Here is a 20,472-nt window from a genome sequence, read left to right as displayed (position 1 = left end):
ACAGACACAAGTTGCAATCGGCAGCATTGTATGGTTTTTAGCACAGCAGTTTGAACTTAGAACTGAAAAGAAACAATTTTGCAGCACATTTCACTGAGCAGCTTACAAGAAAAAGGTTGCAATCCCAGACTTTCATAGACATTTAAATCTGTAATGCTTCACTCCCACTATTGTTCTAAATGCTGAATAGACACCCTCCATTCCACACACACTCACACACACGTGCACGCTCACGCGCAGTGTCACACCATGTACCTCACTTCTAATAGTAAACCTGACAGAAAGGAATTTTATTTTTACACTTTCACACCACCCACTCCTAATTAATGTCAATCAGTGTCTTCTGCATAGTACACACTGCAAATATACATGGCCTTATGTGGCAAAAATTTCCACTGTTGCCAAAAAATGAGTGGTGTCCACATGATGGATTCACACAGGAAGAACGTGGAGACGCACAACCCTCCTGAGAGGTCATTAAAATGCTCTGACTCTGGGGGGGGGGCGGGCTGGAGTTCTGTTGGTTGGTTTGTGCTTCTTCCCCCCACAGATACAAACAGCAAGTAATTCTCCAGTTAGGAAGAGCCCTTGCAGACTTCCCAAGGTTCAAGAGGGAGCATGGACTAGCCAGTACATCTCGACAGCTGCCAGGAACAGCAGCAGCAGTGGGAGGGACAGCAAGGAATTTTGCTGGTGACTTCAGCAGAGCCAGTCCACCCTGTCCAGACAACCACAGACTACAGCCAGACAATTAAAAACAATCAGCTACCAGGTATGCACCTACAATTGCACTCCCCAGCTGTCCAAATAACCACCACAGCAGCAAAAGTGAGGGTGGGCAATTCTTGCCCCCCCAAATCCAAAGCAGACAGTTTCCCAGCATAACACACCACTCACTTCTTTTTATAGACTGCTTTTCTCTCAGATGCAAAAGTAAATCCAGCTCAGATGATTTCCCTGCCTTAACTTTTGTACAAGAGGAAGACAGAAAGCTAAAAAAAGAAAATTAGACACTTCATGAAATCCATGATTAAGACACAGAAACTAACAAGACAGATGGGCTGAAACATTCAGGGAGCTTCAGTTCATCATCCCATGTTTTTCAAAGATCTACATTAAGCTATTGTCTTCCCCATTTAGATTTTTTAAATCCCCTTTTTCATTGCAGTACTTTAACACCATTTCTAAACTTGGAGTCCCCTTGTTGGGTAGACCCAAATAAACCCCCATATTTACACAACCAGCACGTGGCCCTAGAACCTAGCTATGGGGTTTTTCTCCCTCTTCCTTTGCCTTTTTTCAGGTGCAGGTAATGGCCACTGCTGCTGGCTCAGAGGTGAGGTTGCTGGGGAGGCAGAGCAGGGTGGCAGCAGATGGGGGGAAAGCAAGAGGCTGCTCAGGCAGCACCAGGCTGCACCTCACTCTGCTCTGCTGCACGCTCTGCTCCCTTGTGTGCACCCACAGGAGTAGCTGCCGTCACTGGCCTTTGCTGGGTTATTACCATACAGACAGAAAATACGAGGCCACCTACACAGCTAAATCCCTTTTACAAACGCTCATCTCCTGGGCGTAAGAAGCAGCAGTCAATATTGCACGCTCTGAAAAAAACAGCCAGTTGCTCCTAGCAAGGGTGGTCTGCCCCTCCATAAGCTCTTTGCTCACAGCAAGGACGCAGGCCCCCCTGCATCCCTTCTTCCATCAGAAATTAAGCCCTCTTTTCTGTGGGGTGCACAAAGCAGCCACTCACCCAGGGAAAAAAGGAGAAGGGCAGGGAAAAAAAGAAAGAAAAAAAAAGGAAATTGTGACTCAGCACTTGGCAAAAGCCAGCCATCAGCAACAACTGCCGAACGCTGAGTCACTTCTTTCCCTTCCACCTGATGAGTGGCTGCCCAGATCCATTCAGCAGAAAGCCTCTTTTCATCGAAACTGGCATAAATCTGGAGTAATTCCCTCTGTTTCAATGGAGCTGCTCAGGATTTACGGCAGCATGACACGACAAGCAGAATCCCGGCTGTAAAGAGCTACAAGCCCAGGTTTTCCTGCAGGAGACCGTGCTGCTCTGCCCTTGCAGGCCATGATGCTAACTGTGCAATAGCACTGATGCCACAGCTGGTTCTGTTTTTCCTGATGCTGTCACCTCCAGCAGGTTCTCTGCAAGCTGGACCTTTGGAGAAATCACCCTCTTTTTTGTGCTTCAGGAGAATTTTGACCATCTACGACCAGAAAAATGTTTACTAGTTTGAATTAATTATTTAATTCCCCCAGCCCCCACCCCACCATTTCATGTAATGCTCTAATTTGGTTTTGCAGAGATTTATAAATTATTTTTTAACATCTCACTGGACTGTGTGAAACAGAGTTCAGAAGAGAGCAGAAATATCTTATCTGCAGATGATGTGTGAATAAGCAAGGGATGAGATCCAAGATTTAAGGAATACCAATCAGCTTTACTGGACAATTATCTACTCTATTTATGTTCTCAGCTTAACAAAAAGCATTGCTAGAAGATTTATGCATGAAAGGTTTCTATAAGCAGGGGAAGACCCTGAAAAAACTACATATACTCCCCCCCAGCATGCAAAGCATTGGCAACCAGAATAACAAATGGCGAACAAACACAAAAAACAACCTTTGAAATAGGACTATTTCAGAAGAAGAGGGTTACCATTTTACTATAAACACCTAATTAAAAAAAAAAAATCCATTCACACATATACTGAAGGACTGAGTGGGTTTTTCTAAACAAATGCGATTACTCTTGTCTGTCCTGGTTAAGTACATTTACAACATTCAAGAATAGGATGTAACTGCCTAGAAACAGCGGCGTTCATGTAGTGCTTTCAATATGGGGAACACAGTGTGCTATACAAATATTAATTCAGCCTGAACAACCAGTGAGGTATGCAAATATTACTCTCAGCTTCAACTGGAGAATATCTGAGCACAGAGGAACGGCGAGGGGGATTTTCAGCAGAGCTTCAGGGAGCCAGCTCTCAGCCAGGGAAAGCTGGGAACCTGCATGTCTGCAAGTGCTTTTGATAGTCCTGCCCTGACTGACTTCCAAGACACGCTATAAGCCAGAGCCTGAAACTGAAGCCCTGCTTGTTCTCTTCAGAAGACCCAAATGAGCAAACATTTTCTGTATCCCGGCTAGTTACACAGCCAAAATCAGCAAGGCAGTGTGCAGACATGGGTGCACCCTGCGGGACCTCCCAGGTCCTGGCTGCCCCAACCACAAGGCCCAGCTGGGATGTACTGCGGTTCCTTCCCCACCCCCACGCTGGAGCTCCCTCCCCACGGACACCCAGCAGTGAGAGCTGAGTAGAGTTTTTGCCCAGAAGTAGGAGGTGGCCTGGAGACAACCAGAGACAGGACCTTGACTCACAACCTGGAAAGCAGGAGGGCTCAGTGGTTTTGACATGGTCCAAGAAAAGCCACCGCAGCCACTCAGCTGGGCTAGAGGAACCGCAAACAGACCCCTGTCGGGTACTGCTACTTCCACAATTGTCCACATAGCACTGATGGGGTAAAAGCAGAGCAAAGCAGCAGGAGTTTCGGCAGCTGACAATGGCTTCTTGTTTTTTGACGAAGGATGATGCTGAAGAACCCCTGGGGCTCAACTGATGAGGACAAGGCCAGATCACAACAAATTCCAACGGGCCTCGCTGCGTATTTTGCCTTTTTAAGTTACGCCTCTAATCCAAAGGAAGGAAAGAAACATTTGTGAAGTCAAAGAAGCAGATAAGGGGAGCTGAAACAATGCGGATCTAAGTGACCTGAAAAAAATGATCTCCTGGACCAATTTTTTCTACCACTCCACAGAACTGTAGCAGAGGAACGAGAAAGGCAGAGAAATGGGTATCACAAGGACAGGGTATACAGTGCTGCAGCTGCAGCTGAAGACCCACCTTTAGACCAGCAGCCCAAAGAAGGTAATTCACACAGCAACCATGACACTTAAGACTATTCAACCCTCCCCCTCCAAAGCCTTCATTTTAGCTTTTTACAACTCTGGCAGATATTTTAATTAAAATCTTTCATGCTAACAGCTGCCTCAGACCGATCTTTTGTGGGGAAGTTTCAGAAACAGATTTTCAGCCATTTTGAAGAAAGAGAGTAGGCAAATAAATACACAGCTTTGTGTTAACTTTACTTCTGCTGCTGCTGCTGCTGCTGTCACTGATTTATTGAGATATAAAAATGGCTTCAGGCTCTGGAGCAAGCCTGAAAGTTTGGCAAAATAGTTCTGCTGATCAGAGATGTGATTTTAGCTATTCCTGTGAAAAATCACTTACATTTCATTAATTTTAAATCGGGGGGGGGGGGGGGGGGGGGGGGCTGGGGGTGGAAATGGGCGAAGGGGGGAGGACCAGCAGCTCAAGTCTTCAGATATTTCATCAGCGTAAACTTCACACCTCAAGCTTCGATACAGCTCCATACCAGCCATGGCATCTATGAAAAGATCTGTCCTTGTGGGGTTCACTGCAGAACAAAAGACTGTAAGCAGTAGCAGTTTTGGAACTTCTGAAGTCAAGAAACTACAGAGTAAAGAAAGATACAATTATTTAAATGTACTGTTCTTTCCCTGAATATGTACAGAAACAAGGAAGAGATACAGGAAAGTGAAGAAACACTTGGAGCTTCCTGTTAGCTTGCAAATTTTTTTTTTAAGAAACTCCATCCATACAAGCAGCAAAGTACAAGCACCCCATTACAGAACTTACCAGGGTAAATATTTTCTCGTAACCCAGCATGCCTGTATCAAAGATTCGTGGTCTACTGTTCCCTAAAGTATTCTTCTCTTTCAGGAGCAACTCAGAGAGGGTGACACTGCACTGCCAAGTTGCCCTCCCTGTACTCCAAGGCACCTCCACTCAAATGCCCCCAAATGCCATTTCTTCCTTGTCAGAAATCTTTGTTAACAAATTTCCCTTTTCGTTTTTTTGTGAACTGTGCTTTTCTTTTTTTGTTTGTAAACAAAGAAACAAACAAAAAGCCAGAATGTAGCAAGGCTCTGCCAGAACTCAATTAATAAATAATGAGCATCGAGTGTTTTTGATCATTTCCTTCTGTCTGAGCCTCACAAACTGACAGTAGAACAGTGTATGACCCCTTACAGAACAATTTTACTATCACATTACATCCTCATTGGAAATTAAGCAACACAAATTTGACATTTTGAATGGGAGAAGCTCATCCAATTTGGGGCAACGTTACCCACTGGGAAGTCCAGAGAGAAACACAGTGTGAGCCTGTACGGCAGGATTTGCAAAGCACCTATGCAGTCACACAGCAAACCCTAGCACAACCTGCACCAACAACTTTTTCCCCTCACTCTGCACTACAGAAATGTGACCAACGCTTTCCAGCTCACAGAGCTGTACTATTTTACTGGGCTTTTTGCATCATGTGGATGAAGGTACAACTTGAGCTTGAGTTCAAGCAGTTCCTCAGGATGTGTGAATCCAGAGGGATGGGTACAGAAAGGCAGGACAGGAGTAAAGACATCCCATCCCTCTGCTATAAGTGGAAATGTAGGGATGGGAGGAGTTACTTTCGTATTCAGAACTGAAAAAATGGGGAAAATGGAAATAACAGGAGTTTAGAGAAGGGCAAGAGGGTGAGACTGATGGAAAAGTATGTTTGGTGATCTGAAAAAAAACAAAGGATGACTTGAGAACACCTTTTGCCACAGAGACAATATAAGGTAACAGAAGAAACATACATGCAGGGACAACTACACAAACAGTGTCCTGCATTTTCTTTAAAAATAGTGGCCAGGAGGACAGATTCTCATTCTGCCTTTACTTGATGGGAATATGCCAGTTTACACCAGCCATACACCCGCCCCCTTCATTTATAAGATACAGAAGACAAAACCAGTATTAATAATGTCTTTTTATGTCCTGGTCTTTCTGAGCACACCATCTGTTTACATTTGGAAACTGCAATGAGTGAGGTGCCCACTAAAAATGCTAAATTGCCAGAACTTGTGAACTGAACAAAAAGTCAAGATTTCCATGACTTCAGCCCTAATTTCACTAACACCAGCACCAAGTGATCTCTATCCAAAGCATAAACACATTCCTTATAAACAGCTTAAATGCCAGTACTTTAAACACACAACTGTTCATGTGTTGTAATCTCTCTAATGAATAAAATTCAATCACATCTACAAAGAAAAGTAATCTGTTTGTTGACACATCACCAAAAGGAAGCAAATAATGGGCCACAATACTAAGAAACCTGATGACAAATGTAATGGAAATTAGCGTTTGAATAATTTGTGCATGACCCGAAAGTTTTAGTGAGTTGCATGGAATACAAACTCAACAGTTCCATTTTGCTCTCGTACCAATACTTTAATTTTTCATATATTTACTTTTTTAACGCATACTTACTCTCTTTTTTAAACTCTTTAAACTGCTCTGGGTGCAAGGGAAAGACTGGATTTGATCTTTTGGATGAATGACACATACAAGCTTTTTCAAAAAAAAGCATGTGGACAATAAAATAAAGGAGTACAACTTGCCTCCCCTGCCTCTTTAACATTCTGCTGCCTTTCAGGCACACAGGGAATTGATGCATTCAAATAACTGAACATGGACTTCTCTTCGTAACTGCAGCTATAATTGTACCTACTGCTCATACCGCTTCCGTCCTATTAGTGTTTTAGAATTAGAATTGTCCAAAGCATAACATTAACTAAATTGCCTTAATTTCTGAAAAACATCTAATTTTTTTATGTAACAGGAAAAAACCCCACCTTCAGAATGTTACCCCTTTTCTCTATTAACTTGTTCTGCTTCTTTGGCATGAAGAACATTAAAAAGCAATACTGCTTCCCCTCCCTTCAACGGCTGGCAGCCCTGTCTTTAACCAAAACGCTCTGATTCAGTGGATGCTTTGCCCACCATTACAGATAACATGCTTTTTCCAAAGCTGAGTCTCTTAAGGATGATGAGGGGTACCTTAACTTGTAATCATTCACCAACTAGTATCCCATTTAGCATCTAGGAAGAATTGGCTTTTAGCATTTTCCTCTGCTGTATGTGGTGTTTGCATGTGGTTACTGCATATTATACAAAATAGCAATCAAAATAAATGGCCTGTTGTCGTATCTAGTCATACATGAGTACATATCTTAGGCAAGGGCATATTTTGCCTTTCATATATTTTCACTGTGATGAGTAAGGCATAGATATGAAGAGTCCATCCCTCTGCATGGAAAATAGCATGTTGGGCAGAGCGGCAGCAATAAGAAACCCAACTTTGCCAACTCTTATCTCCGTACACCAACAAGAAGAAAAAACTCCTGCAAAGCCAAAATGGTAGACAATTATATCATTTAAAGCAAGCAGTTACTCTTCCTAGGTTTCAGTCTGTTTCACTGGAAAGCAACTTTTTAATAGCATCATGAAGATAGCACACCATGATTTATTCTTACTCATTTTTCAGCTGAAAGTATTTTTGCCTCTTGCATTTCCCTTTTTTGCCTAAAGGAAGGATGGCCCAATAAAAACTTAATGAGAAAAAACAGAACGAAATACAACAGCTCTGTTCTATAGGGTCAGATGAAGAATTTGGAAATGTCCATTAAATCTAAATACTACTTCCAGTCTTCCTTCTTGGTCGTTTACTATTTTGCATATTTTCCTTTATACCCTTGCAGTACCATATGGATAGGCCAACCATATCCCACTTACTTGCCCTTTACATAACCGATTCCTGCTATATTATCATCCCATACTTCAATAGTTGCATGCCTTCTTGTTACACCATCACAATAAACTGTCAGAAAAAGGAAAAAGACTTCGGTGTGCAGCTCTGTGGCATTTTGGCAAGTTTGAGACAGACAGCAAAAGGGAAAGAGGGGAAAAAAGAGAGGAGGAGAAAAGGAGGGAAAAACAAGAGCAGCACTTAACGCTTTCACATGGGAAGGTACACCAACAGGACAACCCTGTGCATCACAATAAAACTCCACAGATCCAAAAGGTCTGCAACAAGCAGGGTGCTCTGCACTCATCTGGAGTGCTGGGCACCTGCTGTTCCCCCTGCAGCTATGCAAAGCAGATCTCTGCCTTACTCAGGACTGAGCTTTCTGGGTCATGGACCACTGCATTCCCTGAAGCACCCAGCATGACAAGATACACACCAGGTGTCATCTACCGGTGCTTCCCAGCCCCTTCCTCACCACCATCGCATGTAGGCACTCACCTATGCTGTGCAATGGGGAGGTGACCACGCAGACACTGCAGCAAACATCAGTCAGCTCTCCCACCCTGACACAGAGGTCAAACACAGCCGCAATAGAGAAGCCACTGTTTCAGTGATACAACGCTAAGAATGTCCAGAAAAAGTGTAAACTTAACCACCTAACGGAACTAAGTAATCTTCCCCCTCCAAACATCCTGAAGGAGCACAAAGCACTCTCAGTAACTTAACTGAAAAGTCCTCTACGAAGTTACTTCTCAATACTTGCAAAACATTCCTAGAAGGTTTTTTGAGCATCATGGGAACACCCAAGTGCATGTGTCAACCTGCGCATCTAACGAGCCTGCTTCTTCTCTCATTGAAATCAGCTGTTCTTAATTTGAACAGTAGGAGACCTGGGCCTTTTCTACTGCTGTGTTCCTTATCAGAGCTCTATAAATGTCTCATCTTTATTTTATTAAAGACATATTTCATAAATTAACAATACAAGAATTCTTGTATGTGAGGTTTTTGGCCCCTGTTGCGACTCTGAATTCCTGAAGGTCAGATAAAGTGGTCTGTAGAAAGGGCGAGAAGAAAATGCTCTGCAACATCCTTTTAAAGAGGCTCCGCAGTAAAAAGACAATAAATTGTAAAAAATGATTTGTTATGTGGCTTTGAGGGCATCCACGGATGCTAAGACCACAGTTAAATGAACCTGGTCATGAAAGGAGCAGCAGCTTGTCCAGTACTGTACCTACATCAGTTAACTCTTTTTGTGATTGAAGTCCAAGACTTCATATTGTTCTATTTCCACCTATTTCTCTGCTCTAGATTCCCTCTGTGACACGTTTATCAATGGAAAAATTGAGGGAGGCGTTTCCAGCTGGGAGCCCAACAAAAAAACCAGGAGGTTCAGTCTGGTTTTCTCACTCGCGCTGCAAGAGCCATTTTAGCACCAGTAATAAAAAAAAAACTACACAAAGAAAAAACCAGACATGACTTGAAATTATTTTTTCATCATAAATGCCGCACCACTCTTTATTCTCAGGTACCATTAGTCTCACACATTGCCACAATAATTTGCTAGCTTAAACAGAGCTTCTTGCAAATAACGTATTTATATTAAGGGACGATGTCAGATACAATTGCAGGGAAATGCTAAGAAAAAGTTAACAGTGCCATCAGTCAGATCTACTCTTTGTTATGCCCTTGCAATTTTTACAGATTTATATCTGCAATGTCACAAATTATTTTCTTTTTTTAAATAGCCTGATTGTGTCCTCTGCGAGAGATGGGGAACACACACACAAACAACAAGAGAAGGCAACTGGCATGCTGGGAGCCATACAAAATGGATTTTGCACAGGCATAGCTGCATGGCTACACCTGGGGGTGTCATTACAGCAGCCGTGGTGCAGGAACAGCCGCAGCCAGTTGGGTGCTTACATTAAGAGTTGTAACCTTAGAAGGTGGTTTTGAGAATGAGATCATCTGCACTAAGAGGATTTTCAAGGTAAGTCAACGGATAGATTTGGTCTCATTTAAGACCAGAAAAGACGAATAATCATAGATTGGAACATTACAGCAGCACAGACTATTCATCTAGGGAGGCACTTTGTATAGTAACAACAGAACTCACACAAATGTACGGGAGGGATCACAGCTCCACACAGCCAACAGGCTCCTTGAACTCTGGAGCTATCTACTGCAGCTACTTCCATCCACCACCAAGAAGCCCTGGCTACCACCATCTTCTCAAACAAAAGGGGAAAACATTCAATAGGCAATTATCCAGCCATTGCAGGCTCTGAAAGTGTCCCAAAGACAAGAAAAATATCATTCTCGCACATCACTGCCTGAACGAGAGGGCTGTTCAGGGCACTGTGCCTGTGACAGCTCTGCTGAGAAAAAGCACCTTTAGATGCAACAGAAATCAAGGCTGCTATCGACAGAAGGCAGCAACTATGACCCTAATTGCCTACACTTAGCAGAGCTGCAATAGGACAAGAAGAGGAAAGCTGAAAGAAAAACACAAGGGTGGAGAATCAGAAGCAAAGGCTGTCTGCTTAGACATGGAGAATACATAAAGATGTGTCTTGTGATGGAAGAAAACCGGAGTCATCATCATCCAACAGCCTGACAGTTCAGAAGGCACCTGAGAGAGAGCCAGGTATGATACCCAAACTCCCAGACAGTATATTTTAGCATGTTGGACAACTTTTAATATTTTCAAGAGGTCATATGGATCTCAGGTTCCTAAATCATAAAAAAATAGACTGCTAGCATTCTCTGAATCTGTACTACAGACCCATTACAAGGAACAAGTGTTTGGGGGGACTCGAGTACCAGACACCTGCCCTGTATATATCCTGACCAACGGAACATGCCAAGCAAGAGGGGATAAAACACTTGCAATGTTTGTGATGAGACTGGTGAGGAAGTGCCTTCATTCCTAATGTCACAAAACCCAAAGTTTTTTTAATAGGTTGCTGTAAACCTAATACCTGCGCTGTTTTACACTGAGCTTTCTTATCGTTAGTTATGTTCTCCCTAAAGAAATACATGAACTTCAACACCAGCGCTGGTAAACCCACAGACCTGGGTTACGTCTCCAGCTCCAACCATTTACTTTATCGTCTTCCACAACATAAACAGCAGTTCTCATTAAGTAGCTGAACGTCAAGCAGCTCAGTAGAGAGTTAAGGAAATGCCTAATCCGAAACTAATCTAAACCACGAAATACGTGTGGAAAAAATTAATTTAACTTGTGTTAAGTCATATGAATTAACTGAAGGAAGTCTATGTGATCCTAGCAGACATGATCAATACCATACCATGTCACAGACAAAAGGAACAAAGGTGAAAATATTTCTTCTCAGCTTCGAATCCATCAATCAACACATGAATAGGTCAAATTAATCAAACCCATCAAGGAAATTTCTGTATCATTTCTGATCACCACTCTACCCTGCCTAGGTTCTAGTCTTTCATCGTGGCCAATCTCCAAGAGAGACATCAGAAGACGAAAGAGAAAAAAAAATATAAAAAAGGAAAATCACCACACCCACAACTCAGATCTAATAATTACAAGCCAAAAAAGGAAGTGGGGGAAAAACTACTTTCTGTCCCTGCAGGTAAGGCTGAAGTCCTGAAGCACTACCTTTGAGAATAATTAATTAGAGACCAACAAGTTAAACAGCCTAACAGGGTCTTTTAAATTTATTAAATATATTTTGCTTTAATCACATTAATTTTTCAGAAATGTACAATAATCTTGGTGGTTTAAAATGACTTTGTATTCATTTTTTAATGGAGAGTATTTTTATTCATCTAATACATTATCCTTTCAAGAAAATTATCATACTTGACTACAAATACTTAATGAGGCACTAATTAATACTCCTATTTCTCCCCATTTAAAATTCCTTTGAGAAATGAGGTCAGAAACCTGGTTTAATGCACAAGATGTTTATCAGAGGCTGAAGGGGAAGGGGCTCAAAAGGTACCTGTCACCCGTCTCCATGGAGGAGGACATTCCCTTTGAAAAGGGAAGCCCAACACAACAGCAATCCCTCCAGCTGAGCCAGTGGCTGATGCTAGCCCCCTGCACAGCAGCTGCAGGGCCACGGTGGCCCAGCTGAACACAGCTACGGGCTTGTCCTACTCCAGCACGCTTCTGAAGCCCCTTATTCCCCCGTCTGGTGCTGCCAAGTGCTGTAACACAATGACAAGCAGCTCCACCTTCCTCCACACAGGGGCCCTGGCAGAGCCGTGGCACCCTGCCAGCAGCTTCAGCATCCCTGTGCGTTGCCAGGGGTGCAGGAGGCAAATTTGGGTTACAAACACCTCCCAGAGCAAGAGCAGCCATGTGGGATTCAAGGAACTGCTGCAGGTTTAAAAAGCAAAAGCAAAGAGCAAGCGCAAGCGTTTTCTCAAGCTCTTGGGAAATTTGCAGACACTCACCCATGAACTTCACTTATGGGTTTGCTCCACATTGTATACTAATTGCAATTATCTAAAAGCGGCTCCACGATGGGAGGAAGGGAGGAGAGGAAGGCTTCCTTTTGGCACAGCTTCTTCAGAGTTCAAAGGACACATATGGCCTGCAAACACAGTGCAGGGGATAATGTAAAATTAAAGGAGCGACAGGAGGAAAAAGAGAACACAGGAGGGACAAGCAGTGTTGTTCTGGATCTGCTCGACTGGAATTTTAAATAAGGGGGTGGGGAAATGGAGGGTCAACAAAAAAAATCCACCCTTATTTTAATTCCACATCTGAACAGAGGGAGGGATCACAGAAGGGACCCCATCTGAAAGGAAGACCTCTGGGAAGCAGGACCTGAGGGTTTCTGCTGGGGGCACAGACCCTAAGCCCATGGCCTTGGCTAGGCAGCAGGACCCGGAGGACTGTGCCCGTAGAGCAGGACTGGATGCAGTCAAATACAATAGCTTCAGGCAGTGCACCACTGACTCCTCCAAAGAGACAGGAGGGGTTTGTTTCAGAATAAACACATGTACAGTAGCAAACCTGCAGGGAGGGACAGCACGTCTGCAGACAGAGAAAAGCAAGAATAAAAAGATGTCTGAATAGTGCAGGTCCCAATTTGCCTCCCAGTGCCTGTGCAGCCACCACGCAAAGGGAGCCACACAGAAGTCAGCAGGCTGCGAGATGGTGCCTGCGCCCATGCCGAATCCTGACACCTGCTTGTGGCCCTGTCTTCGTTAGGGCAGATACCAAAGCGTGCTCTTCCCACTGCAGGGCATGTCAAGCGCAAAAATAAATAAATAAACAAAACAAAACAAAACAAAAAAACCATCCACAACAATCCTCAGTTGTAATTTCTACATAATTATTGCACAACAACCGCCCATAATGAGAGAATGAATTTATAACCACACACAAGCTATATTTACCAGTGGACTGGTTACAAAGCAAAACAGCAGGAAACCACAATGTGTGTCTTCATATTAGCTCCTCGGTGGTGGTGCAGAGCAGGCCCGCCTGTGCAGCAGGGCAGGCCAGGCAGGTGAAACCCAGGCACACCAGGCAGAGAGGAGCGCAGCCCCATGGCGATGGAAACTGGGACCCTGGGCACAAAGATGCCACCATGGGTTCAAGGGAAGCCATGTCGAGGTGGGGCTAGAAAGACCTGTTTGACTTCAGGATTAAAAAGTTGGCCACCCAAACAAAAACTGAAGGGAGTCTCGCCTCCCAACTTTCCCAGCTTCCAGAAATTTCTATCCCTAGACCAAACTAAAAACACAGAACGCAAATAAAAAACCACCCCGTAACTGGAAGTGCAGCCCCCTGGGCAGACAGGACCCAGGAGGTGAACCGTTCCTGCCCCTCGAAATGAACTGTTGCTCCCAGAGAGCACTTTGTTCTTCTCTGGCTGTTCATCAGTCAATCCCCCACACCAAACTGGGCACGATTCAACCAAACTGGGACAGCAGGACCGTGTCTCGCTCGAGAGGAGGCCTGATAAGATCAGCAGCTGAGCCCCCACTGACAACTTTTTATCACTGAGGAGAGTCAATGTGGGTCTCTCTGCCAGCAACAACGCATCGCTGAGCTGGAGTCTTCACACCTTCAAAAACTGCTTTTCGGGCAAATTTGGCCAAAACTGCCTTACAGCTTTGGAAGTTACTGGAAGTGCAGCCTGACTGTTGGACTCGAGGAAAGACAGACAGCATGGGCACAAGGTCCCCGAGAGCCCCATTTCCTCAGGCTGCCACCGCAGCGTCCCCGCTGCCAGCAGCACGCCTGGCCACCTCACCCTGGCTGCTCATCACCACCCACCATGAGCCAGCACAACCCCTCATGCTTTGCAGGCCAGTGTGAGAACAATGATGAGCTAGATCCGGGAACAGATCCTGCTGAAAACATACCTTTTTTTTTCCTTTCTTTTTTTTTTTTTTTTTTAGGGATTATTTTTGACTTGGATCCTTTCCCAGACCTGGCTCTGAGCACAACTACACAACGCTTATGTCAGCACAAGGAAGCCATCTAATGAACACCCAAGGGGGGGGCAGGACTGCTGCCATAGCCATCCCGGCCACCTTAATGAGGCTTGTAAAACAACGGCCTACAGACAGCAGGTTAAAAAGTCACACAGCTTCAGTTAAGCGAGGAAGACAGATTAAAAAAAAAAAAGCCAACAAAACAACATACACACAGGTTACCAACTCGCTGCCATGTCAGGCGGCCAAAACAGAGTAAAAACACAGGGCCTTCCATTGAGGAAAAGAAACTCACGCACTCAGCTGCACCACAGCCCCAACGCAGAAGGGCTCCTGACACAAGCAGGGAAAAATCTTGCTCCTTACTAGTTCCTAAGTAGGATAAGGAAAAAAAAAAAAAAAAAAAAAAAAAAAAAAAAAAAGCACCTTTTAAAACATTGATATCTCAAAATGACCTGTTCTCTTATCTTTTTGGCTACGCATGCTCTTTTGTCCTGCTCTGTCCCTGGAAAGACACTGAAGAGCCCAGCCCCAACTGAAGGGTATAAGCGCAAAAGCAAGAGAGGAAGGTGCACGGCAAAAAGAACTCTCTCTCCCCATGGACTAGACAAAAATCCATGATTACTGCTTCTGGGTTTATGCTGACCAGTGTGCTATTATTGCTCTGGTGGCAATCACCAAACCTGTCATGAAAAGAAAGGATGTGTTGGGCTTGCTATCGATCCTTGTAATTCCTGTCTGAGTACAATCATGCTGTCTTGAAATGTAGCCCAAAAGGGCACCATTATTCCAGAATTGAGTTGCTTTTGGAAGATGAGTCAAAAGCGGTTCCATGTACTTAGATCTCTTCTTGAAGTTGCTGACAATTTTTCCTGGCTTTACAGCCACATTTTCTGATCCTTTATGTATTTTCTTTCTGCTATTGGTGAAAGAGCCACACAAATAAAGAGAAATCTGACCACCCCAGGAAATTTTGTAACTGACTATACACAGAGGGTTGTCAAATATGCACAAAGTAAACTAACTGAAATAATATGATTTCCCCCCTCCCCCTTAATAGACTTCATTTATAGTCACTGTAGGAGTTACATGTAACAACAGTAAGTGGAACAATTTCATACAGCACTTTCCATATTGAGACAGCTATTCTGCATCCCCCTGTACAGCAGACAGTTTCTATAGCTCACTTTGTATTATGGCAACAGAGCAAGGCACTGTAAATTAAGCCCAGAGCAGTAACCATTCCCTAGAATCAGGGCTAAAACCTAGACTAACGAGTGGCTACATCTATAGCCAGACCAACTTTTCCTCCCCAGTGAAGTCTGGACATCGCTGGTAGCTGGTAGGCAGAAGCACGAGCCTCTGAGGGCTCAACTCTTGCCTCCGAACAGAGGCAACCAAGAGAACAAGCGATGCGCGGGGCCAATTCCTGCCCCAAGCAACACACTGTTTTGGGATGGCACACATGCAGGACAGCTGCTAGACACTACAAGGTATGAGCTCCTGTTTGCAATGCCTTGGAAAAATGCTAGGTAAGAAGTAAGCATGTATTGCTATTAGCAGAAGGCTTGTGGGGATAAGCAGAGAACTTGATTGACAGCACCGCTCCCCAGCCATTGCTCATCAATGGGAAAGAAAAAACAGCTGACAAAAACCCCCACAAAACACACCCAACTCACACCATATCCAAACAATAAAAGACAAATGCATCCCAAACACCCACTGTATTTTATGTTCTTTTTGTTATTCATTACATTTCCCATGATGTTAATAACATGTACAATGACAAATAAACTCAAGACTACACAGCACGATGCATAAGGAGAAGATCAGTCGATACTGTCAAACATGACATGTCACAAACACTCAAAAGGTAACACAACCCAATGGATTAAGTATCATTCAGTACCAGTCATCACATTATTGCATCCAAAACTGGGCCAAAAAATACATATGGAAACACGTATTTCAAGCATGGCTAAAACAATAGTAGCAAACAAAACATATGATACTAATTGAAGTGTTAACGACAAATTGTCCGTTGTAGCTGGAAAACAGAAACACGGCCCTGAAAAAGGATCGTAACAACACTGACCTAACAATTGTTAAGTGTTCATGTTTAACACACATTGTAGCATATTCATAAACCATGTATTTCTGATGGTAGAAAAAAATATGAGACAACAGGTTAATGAATTAAATAATAACGAAAACTCAAAGACATAAATCAGAAGAAATCTGAGCTAAGAAACACAAAAAGATTTCGTGTGCACATGTGTGTGAGATTGAATACAATTCCTGCTTCAGGTGTCTTGGATCACACCTGTCTGTGCTTTTCAGGTCTCAGTTTCAGAAGTTTATTTTTTTTTTCATGCATGGTTTCAGAAGTACTGCTGTCTCTAACAGTGAAGTTCTGTCCTCCAATTCACACAACATACTCCCACTGACTCCAACCAGATTAAGTTTAACTACAAATACAATGGAAAATCTGAGGTAGCTTGTTGCCTTTATTTTCCATTTTTTCCAATGTGCAATTAGGTTATTCGTAATAAATATCAAATGAATATTTTTTTTTAATTAACACTTAGAACAAAGAAAGGCTCTAGTATTTTACAAACCTATTTGATGCAAAATACTAGATATGTCTTCAGGGCCTCAGTTTTTCAGACCTTTATTACTGAATTCTGACTTCATTCTATTAGCACTCTCAACAGCTTATTAACATAAAACAGAGCCTTGCTAATTTGCTATAATGTTTAGGATACCTACTCTAAATTAATGGAAGAAATCAATAAATTCATCAATCAACAAAAAGGACCAGAAAAGAAAAATGACAAAACACATTCTGTTCTATTACTGTGGCAATCCTAAATGGTGTTTTAATTATTCATACAAATATCTGTGATGCATTAGTAAATTTGATGTATAGCATCTCTACTTTTTTTTTGTTTTTTAAAGTCTTGGGTCAAGAACATGGTTCCTTTGAGGAATACAAAGGAGGCATCTGAATACGTTCTTGTATTTGATTCTACACATTCACATGCCATCCTGCCTTGGATCCAGAATACTGACTCCCCAGCAATCTCTGCTGAGAGCAGACCCACACAGAAAATCACGCAATGTTACACAGCCTGTAACAGACCACACGACACAACCACGGAGCAGGAGCATCACTCCTGCCATAGCCAACAAGCAAACTCCCAGAGCTGCAGCTTAAAAAGGGAGGTAACCTATATCCCCCATCGTGACATTCCACTGAGAAAATGTGGATAAAACAATGCGCTAGCAAGTATCTTTGGGAAGAGAAGCCAGGGTCTAAGTTCTGGGCCTCCCTTGCTGATCCACTCCTCCTTTTTCATCAACATGTAAAACTCTGTGCATCTTCTGTACACAGCTCCCCAGGCTGTGCCATTCTCACTCGTTCACAGCCACATTCTGGCTGCCCACCCAGTAGCCATGTGCAAGCAGTAACTATCATTCTTGTCCCAGGAGAGACACCAGCAGCACCAGGAAAGCTGTAAAACCCGAGTGAAATTCTGGGTAGAGGTGGAGTTTTTCAGATGATGATGGTAAGCTTCAGAAGGGAGATTTACGTGCACAGAGCTCCACAAATACAGCCCCTTTTCATATCAGCAAGTCACATAAAGGGTTAACAAAACACTACTGCTTATATTCCCCTGGCATCTCTTCTCCATCTCTCTCACAATTTGGGGTCCTTTTCCTCCCAGGGGAGGTTTAGATTGGGTATTAGGGAAAATTTCTTCACTGAAAGAGTGGTCAAGCATTGTAACAGGCTGCCCAGGGATGTGGTGGAATCACCATCCCTGGAAGCATTCAAAAAACATGTAGATGTGGTGCTTAGTGGCATGGTTTAGTGGTGGACTTGGCAGTCGTGGGCTAACGGTTTGACTTAGAATCTTAAAGGTCTTTTCCAATTTGAATAACTCTATGATGTACTGAAGTTCCCCCTCCCTGTCCACAACCTACACCCCAGTTTTTGTCCTGGCTCCCCATAATGCTCCATGTCTGGATGGGCTCCACACTTGCTCCAAATTTATTGCTGTCCTTCCTGCTCTTCCAAGCTTGTGAAGCAGGTTTTCACTCAGCTGCCCTCGCCTGCCAGGATGAGAAGCAGCACATGGAAGCTGGAAGGAAGAACTCATGAGCACCAGCCACCAGGAAAACAGGGCTTTGTCACTAGAAACCCAAGGTGGAAATGCACGCCATGTGTCTTATTTAGTTCAAAGCCAAAATGTTTCTGTCTACGAAGTCTGTTTGTATCTCAAGTCACAAAGAAGCCATTAGTACCAATAATGTGTCATTATGGGGGCGTCAGCAGAGACTCTGTAGCTAAGGTTAATTTGAGATGCATAATTTAAAGCAGAACTAAAATCTCTCCATTTCACACTTCAATGACTGAATTCAAATCATTCTTCAAATGTGACATAGCGGCTTTTAAGGGGACACTTGCGTTTTTTCCTTTTCTCTTTTCTTTTTATCAATTTTAAGTAAAATACAAGCTACCTGTTGCAGAGGAAAAGCGTAGAGATCCTCCTTTCATGACCACTTTAATCTGCTTCCCCGTCATATTTCCTTTCAGCAGCTTCACACTTTGCACATTCATTCTGACATGTCAGAATATGACTGATACAGGCCACTTCTGCAATTTTTTTTTAAAAAAACATACTCAAGAGTTAAAAATTTCACTCATCATAACCCCAGTGATTTTGCCAAGAACAGCTGGCAATGCTGCTTATCTTAAACACACCAAATCACTTAGCTAACAGTAGTACCTGCACAATTCTCTGTCCTTAGTATTTCTACTCTTAACATCCTGATAAAATACGTAAGAACAGAATCCTTGTTTTCCACACAGAAAAATGAGACAAAGACTGAAGGATGCTGTGGTTCAACAAGCGCTTCAAGCCTGTCCAAGTCTCCCATATCCACCGATAATTTTTTTTGTCAGGCAACTTCTCTGAGCACGGCTGATAAAACACAGAATAATTAAGCAAAAACTCATCACAACATAACAAACGGCATAACAGGGAGGTCTCCATGTCGCTGGAGATGCAACACCTCTGTATCCAACACCTCCTGCCTTTTACTGTGGACTCTTCAATAAAGCTCATGTAATGTTACCAAAATGCATAGAAACACACAGTAATTGTTGTCATCTGACACAACTCAGTTTTGTTCTGAACTTTCAAGAAATCACAGTTCAAGTACATGGACATTCTTTTGAGAACTGCCCTCCCTGCTTAAAATGTCAATGGATTTGCACAAGGGTGAGGGAGTGGGGTGGACAGGGGACTTCAAGACATCTTTGCCTCAGCCATGGTTATTCATCAGGTTTTTAGAGCAGAGAATGCAATGCCATCAAGTGAAAATTGACAGTGCTGTTTTCTGATGTCTGAGTGATGTCAATACCTCAGCAAGCCACAAGTGCTGAGAAATTTCTTCTCTGCAAAATTCTAAGAATGACTCTTAAATTTTGCTGCGAGGGGGGGAATGACATGACACAGACACCCAGAGCTAAAAGAGGCACTTGAAATTAAAGCTCCTACGTAGGTGTGCTTTTGAATACTGAGAGTATTAGGCTTCACAGCTTTGTGCTATCTGTGACTCAGACTTGCTGCCACAGGTGTCAAGAGACCTGGGACCTAAATGGAGCTCTGTAGCAACCTGCTGCTTTGTGATTTACTTTTTTTTTTTTTTTTTTTTACTATGTAGTAGAAAATTCACCCTCAAAGACAGACAAAAAGCAGGCTTTTGCACTCAGTACAGACCTGAATGTTTTCAGTCGATGGGTTTTACCATCCAGTTAACTTTCACCTAGCAAAGCACATTTTTCTGCTGTTAAATTCCTAAAGTTTCCTGAACAACACAATGTCAACTTCATCTAACAGCTGGAATGGCTTCAATAAAGTTCTGAGAATAACACATCTACTCTGACACACCAACGCACTATTTTTAATTGTAGCTCATTAAAGATGTAACAGAAGAAGAATTATATTCACTTCCAGCACTCTTCCGTCAGTGCAGTGAGATAATCATGTTGCTATATCATACATAAAGCAATATTTATGCATAGTGGTTTAGGTAATCTAATGGAAAGGCAGAAAGCAGCGATTCACTCCTTGCTCTGTCTGTTGCTGCAACATGGCTTTTTCCCTATTGCATGGCCCAAGAAGGCACACAGAGTGATTGGTCTCAAGTGTTAGTGAAAGAGAGACCTGGAAAATGAAACAGACAAGCCAGCTGAAATACCAAACAAATAAATAAATAAATCTCGATTGTGGATGAGAAGTACTT

General features: G+C 43.0%; 1 protein-coding gene across 8 annotated transcripts in view; it reads right to left on the bottom strand.

Annotated features, from left to right (window-relative positions):
* The window catches only part of ATXN1 (ataxin 1), a 212,334-nt gene that overhangs the window by 130,495 nt on the left and 61,367 nt on the right, over positions 1-20,472 (bottom strand). For 2 of the 8 annotated variants that reach the window (XM_055705406.1, XM_055705409.1), the window contains exon 4: positions 12,160-12,299. The exons of 5 other annotated variants lie outside the window; for them this stretch is intronic. The gene's annotated coding sequence lies outside the window, so the exon portion shown is untranslated. Of the gene's footprint in view, positions 1-7,706; positions 7,775-12,159; positions 12,300-20,472 lie in introns of those variants that run through there. One more of the 8 variants, XM_055705411.1, reaches the window with a different exon arrangement.

The sequence above is a fragment of the Falco cherrug genome, chromosome 3 (genome assembly GCF_023634085.1).
Source record: "Falco cherrug isolate bFalChe1 chromosome 3, bFalChe1.pri, whole genome shotgun sequence".
Lineage (NCBI taxonomy): Eukaryota > Metazoa > Chordata > Aves > Falconiformes > Falconidae > Falco > Falco cherrug.
The sequence above is the reverse complement of the archived record's forward strand: the minus strand, read 5'-3'. Positions and strand labels throughout refer to the sequence as shown.